Here is a 6,000-nt window from a genome sequence, read left to right as displayed (position 1 = left end):
AAAAAAAAAAAAAAAAGATAAATTGTTTTTTCCTCATTTAACACATACATATAAAATACTTTGAGTAACTTCACATATAAAAATATTTAGAAGAGTTTAAGCTGGGTTTTTTGTTTTGTTTGGCTTTAAAAACAAAGTTACAGGTGCCAGGGATATCTTGGCTGCATAACTTTTATCAATAAAACTTAGTCTGTTCCATTTTCCTAGAATTTAAGAGTTACAAATATTGAGGCTTTTAGTGTGGAATTTATATTTACAAAAGTAATTCCAGAAAGTTTTCTCTTAAGGAGATCCCTGTAAAATTCACTCTTAAAAGCCAAAACACTTGTCTGAATGTTAACCACTCTTCCCCAAAAAGTAGTGTCTGCTTTTGGTAAACTACCTTCAAGTATTTAAAATTGGAGGAATTTTCTTTTGGAAACTGATGTAAAAGATCTTAAGCGAAGAATAAAGACTTGGCCTTTTGTATTGCTTGAATATTACCTGTCTTGGAAGTTATGCTACAAGAAGTCATACTTTAACTTTCATAAAGTTATTTGCATCCGTATGAAATGCAGTTTAGTTAGAACATATAATAGGTGTGGACATGACCTCTGGAGGGTGAAATAAAATCCAGTTACTTAAGCAGTTTGTTTTGATGGAAAGTATCTTGGGATAATACTTTCCCCAGTGTGGGATTTTGTTCATTTTAGATGGTGCAAGGAAGTATCAGTCTTTAAGTTTGTTTTCTGTTTATCAATCATTTGCTCTGATGGTATGACGCATGGGCTTTGGGATTCCAGCTGCACTGTATAAAACTGAGTTCAGGTTTGCTAGTGTTCTTGGTTAATCTTCAGGAATAACCCAATGCAATTATTTTTATATGTACTCCTTGGAAACTTGTCAAGTTTCTCAGTGATCCTGGTTAGAAAAGAATGCCAGTCCCTTCCATGACTGAAAACTTCATTTTGCTGATTGATAATTGTTTTGGATTGAGCTCAAGAGTCGTGGGGAAGAAGTGGGGGAACACAGTGTGAGTTTAAAAACTGACCCAATAACTTCAATTTCACAATTGGGACATTTGCCCCAGAAGTAGGCTGTGGTGACAGCAAATCTCAAGCGTTAAACTGACTTAACAGCTCGGTTTTAATCATAGGCATATTATTGATCATAGAATCTCATTCATACTGTGAAGATATTGAATATAAAAACACCTTACAGAAAAAAATATCTACAACCTGATGATTTAGAGGTAAAGTTACTGGTGGAAAGTTTTAACACTTTCCCAGAATGGATTTAACCTGGATAAAGGATCTCTGCCTTTTGTCCTTAACTCTTCGTGTTGAACAGGGTTAAAGACTATTGGTAAAGGAGGGCAGATATGACCGGCTGGTTTGTTAAATGATAGATGGTAATTGCTTGAAGCTTGAGAGGAAATAAAATGCCTCCCAGGAGTAAATTTGTAATTTAGTTCCTTCTAGTTTAGTTACATATTAGAGCACTGTTAACTGCGGACATCCTGACAGTTTTCAAATTTGCAGTATATTTGTTTATAAAAATTTGGCCAGGATGATAGAACACACCTACCTAATTGTGTTCAAATAAGGAGTGATTATTTTTTCTTGATCCCTGAAGATGTGATGTCTTGAAATACAGTCTGAATTACTTCCAGTCCAGACAGTGTCTGCGTTTTCCACTGTGAAGTCTCCATTTGAGCAAACTTACGGGCCTGAGCTGTCCTCAGCAGAGTTGTGGACACTCCAGTGGGAAGCAAAACCAATACTGGCACACTTGATCACAAGCCGCTTTTGTATTATTTGAGCCAAACCCCCAGCCCGCCCTCGTCTTTCCAGAGCGCTCACTGCCTTCCTCTGTCCTTGGTTGCTGCTGCTTCCTGCTGCCTGGAGTCATCCCAGCCCTCTGCACTGCTGGAATCTGGGCCCTGGTGGGTCCCACAAAAGGTCACCTTGTAATAGAAAAACATTTTGGTTTTAACAGGACCTTAAAAAGTTGAGTAAAATGTGCTCTACAGCGGAACAAACAATAGTTCCAGGTAATGACTGGTGGGAAACCGGGAAGGCAGAGCGTCTTGTCTTGCTGCTTTAATGAGAGGACATTGAGGCTTCCCCAGTGGAAGCAACAGCAGGATGCACTCAGTTCAGTGGAAAGGCCACAGGCAGGAGGGGTCCTGGGCCTTTTGGCCACCTTTCAAGGGTTGTAGGTCAACACCTGGGACCCTTCCACACACAGCACCTAGAGGCACAGTAAAAGGTAGATTACAAGTCTAGGTCATGATCTCAAGCTTCGCCTAAGTTCATTGTGTGAAACTGCTTGGCAGTTTTTGACTTGTAAAATGTCTCCTGCTTTAGTCTTGGGGAATATAACCAGTATGGCTCGTGTCTTGGGAGTAATGTCCTGTTGGCTGATTGGAGCCCCTATATCCCAAAATATGACTGTTTAATAGAGTGCTTTTTGGTTTTTTTTTTTTTTAAATGTAAGATTAAAGTTATGATCAGGCATTTTCCCTAAACCTTACATGTATCTGCAGGCATGCCTGTCAGTTACAGTCCTGTTTTCCTGTGTGTCGGTATGAGTGGTGCACCGGAGTGTCTTCACCTGGTCAGCACTCCCACAAGCCTCTGTAGTGGTACGACCTTGATGTCCAGTTGCGTTACTTCTGTAATTCGGCAGACCTTCCCGAACTTGAAACTTAACAAGACTTTTTTCATGGTTTCAGGCTGCTGGATCCTGAATAGCTCATATAGTTGCAGAGTTACTGGGAACTGCCTTTAGAGGTTTTGTGCAACCTCCAAATTTAAGATGAAAATACAAATGCAGACCATTTAGTTGCCCTGGGCATCAGCCCCAAGTGGAGCATTTCTACGTGTCCCCCAGGGTCAGGAATGCGGGTTTCTCAGCCAGAGGCATGCTCTGCTGGCTTTAGTTCTTGCTTAGGAGGGCAGGCAGTGACCACACCTGGACGCGGCTGTATTTCTGAGCAGGGAGGCTGGAGGTTTTGAGCTAGTCCTAGGTAGGTTTCCATCCTGAACGTTGTGTCTCAGGTGTACTAGAAGCCTGTCTTCCCAACAGACACCTGCTTTTACAGTTAGGTAAAGACCCTTTGTAAAAAGTGGTCATGCTGACATTTTCAGAAACAATCATTGTTTAAGAGTCAATAGGAAGATAGGAAAGGATAGTGCTTCCTGAGTAAACTGATGACGTTGGAAGACGTTTTTCTGAAATTGTACAGGTCACCTTCCTCAAATGCAAGATGTAATTGATTCCTTCAGCAGTGGCAACAGGTGTGTGGGAGCAAATGCCACAGTTGGCAGGGTCTTGGTTGTGGGAGGGAACGGGTCCATATCCAATGTTCTTAAAATTTTGAGAGGCCAGTTTTAATTTCATGGCTTACAGCATAATTTAAAGAGATAATTGCAGGCTTAATATCTGTACCAGCCAATTGAGAACTTATGTATAGCTACTAGGAATGAAGAAGGCAGCACTCATGAAACAGCATTACCCAAGGCTCTGGGACAGCTGGTCGTGGGAACTACACTGTATAGAGAGGCCATATCTATGGAGATAGAAATTCCAGGGTGTCTGTTGGTATGATTACCACAATCGAATCTTGATTGGTAAAATATGGAAGACTTTCATTCTTACCCTGCTTTGTTAGAGAAACCATCTGCATTAACAAAAGATGCGTCTACTCAATGGAGCAGTTTTTGAGAGGTCCCTGGCCACTGTGAGCCTTCTAGTTACAGGATGAATTGCTGGGAGATAGTGTGTTGCCCGCTCTCTCTTCCCTGGGCTGCCCTTGACGCGGCTCTTCCGGCCCCCTAGTGGCGCCTCCTGCGCCTGCACGTGGCATGGCCAGGCCTGCCTGGATGGTTGTGATTCCTCGGGTTGTACTACAGGCTGCGCCGGCCACTGATGATTTGTTTTTGTTTACCTTCTGTGTGTGTTTCTCCTGGCTAGTGAGTGGGCTTCATCTGTTGATGTGAGTACTGTTCTAGGTACTGGGCCTACTGAAGAAGACGAACACCCCAGCTTTCGTGAAGCTCTTCTCTGTTGGGGTTTTCTAACCTGCTTTTCAGAGGTGTGAAATTGCAGGTAACCCCTAGTTGTCACTTTTATCTGGGGAACATTGGCATCTGAATGCCAATTGAGTGTGCAGGTATTTTAAGCTGTCTGCATTGTATTCCCATCAAAGTCCACCCTTTTGTACAAACCGTGTTCGTGGTTGGCTTTGCAGGATTGCAGCCTGTGGGAGGAGCGAACGCTGATCTGCTCCTGGCTGCAGGTTCTCCGTGTATGCACGCCATGAAGGCTCCTGGAGGTTGGGACGACTTTCGCACACTTGGGAGATCTGCTCTTCCACCACCCCACGCTCCCATTTTTTTTTTAGACGGAGTCTCGCTGTGTCACCAGGCTGGAGTGCAGTGGCGTGATCTCGGCTCACTGCAACCTCCGCTTCCCGGGTTCTAGTGATTCTCCTGCCTCAGCCTACCGAGTAGCTGGGATTACAGGCGCTCGCCACCACACCTGGCTAATTTTTGCATTTTTAGTAGAGACGGGGGTTTCAGCATGTTGGCCAGGATGGTCTCGATCGCTTGACCTCGTCATCCACCTGCCTCGGCCTCCCAAAATGCTGGGATTACAGGCATGAGCCACCACGCCCAGCCCTTTTTTGTTTTGTTTTTTTTTTCTCCAAAAGATGCCCTGCTTACACATTGATCTCTTAAAAGTGCATGCCTGAGTCATAGTGAAAGTGGAGCCTGGCCTGTGGAAGATTTTTTAAAGCTTTGAATAAGGATTAAATCCACCATTTAATGCCTCTGGTTTTAAAGCACCTGTATTCTAAGAATGCTTTTGGTCTCCTACCTATTCAGACTTCTGCCTACCCCCAATCCCCTCAGCTACACAAATCACACTGCTCTGTTTCTCTCCCAGATACTAATTCAGAAATCGGGTTTCTCATCCTGTACATTAGCATCTTTGTAGAATAATCCAGATCTAGTATATACAGTATAATCAAAAATGAGTTGTGTGCCTCTAAAATTAGAGCTAATTCAAGCTGCAAAGTTCCGTTCTCCCTATTTTTAAATGTTTATATGAAAGAGGTATTTAGCACTGAAAATTGCTATTTGTGGTGTGTATTCTTTGGCCCAGAAATAATTCTAAGTATCTGAGTTAACCAGAAATACACACAAAAATGCATTTATGAGTATGTTAATTGTGGTGTTCATGATAGGAAAGAAAAGGGCTAAGCAGCCCAGACAGCTGCAGGGAATTTGGTTAGGTGAATCGTAATACAGTCATAGGGCAGAGGAAAGATTGTTTTGAAATTAACTGATACAACATTTATGCCATGCTAAATGAATAAAGCAACGTGTAACAGTGATTTGTTAGAATCCTTTTTGTTTAAAACACATTTTTAAACACTAGAAGCCGTTCAGACACGTGGAGCTGCTTGTAAGAAGTGAGTCTTGCTAGGATTCGGAGGCGGAGGTGCTTGTGCAGAGTGTATGACATGGGGCATTCGCATCTCCACAGTGCAGAGGATGGTAATCTTGTAAGTGAAGTGCCCATGTAGCTTTAACTTCACATTTCTTAACTCTTTCTGTATTTTGGTGTAATTATTTTACTGTATTTTGGTGCTCAGATCAAATGCCACTCTGGGACAGTGCTGACAGACTAGTCTTGAGTCTTTCAGCCTTTCCATTATTTTTTTGTTATGGAAATAGTGGATTTTTTTAAAAAATCAGGATTGTTTTAATTGTATGTTAATTTAAGAATTGTCGTAGTATATTTTTTTGTTTTTAAAGTCTACTGAATTTGAAAATGGAGTTTAGGATTGTTTCCAGGTTATATAACCACTTTATGCCCTCTAAATGGCCAGAAAATTAGAATTTTTGCCATCAAGTAAATCTATAATAGGTATCTGAAATTCCATGACTTTAAACACTGCACATGTCAATAAATTTTTTTGATTGTGGAAGTTTTTCAGTCGTGTGCTAA

The 6,000-nt window shown here is 41.8% G+C and overlaps 1 protein-coding gene across 3 annotated transcripts in view; it reads left to right on the top strand.

Annotated features, from left to right (window-relative positions):
- ANKRD10 (ankyrin repeat domain 10) overlaps window positions 1-6,000 on the top strand; it is a 36,136-nt gene that overhangs the window by 24,756 nt on the left and 5,380 nt on the right. The window lies entirely within an intron of this gene.

Source organism: Rhinopithecus bieti, unplaced genomic scaffold, assembly GCF_001698545.2.
Source record: "Rhinopithecus bieti isolate Rb0 unplaced genomic scaffold, ASM169854v2 scaffold_3734, whole genome shotgun sequence".
In the NCBI taxonomy this organism is placed as follows: Eukaryota; Metazoa; Chordata; class Mammalia; order Primates; family Cercopithecidae; genus Rhinopithecus; species Rhinopithecus bieti.
The sequence above is the reverse complement of the archived record's forward strand: the minus strand, read 5'-3'. Positions and strand labels throughout refer to the sequence as shown.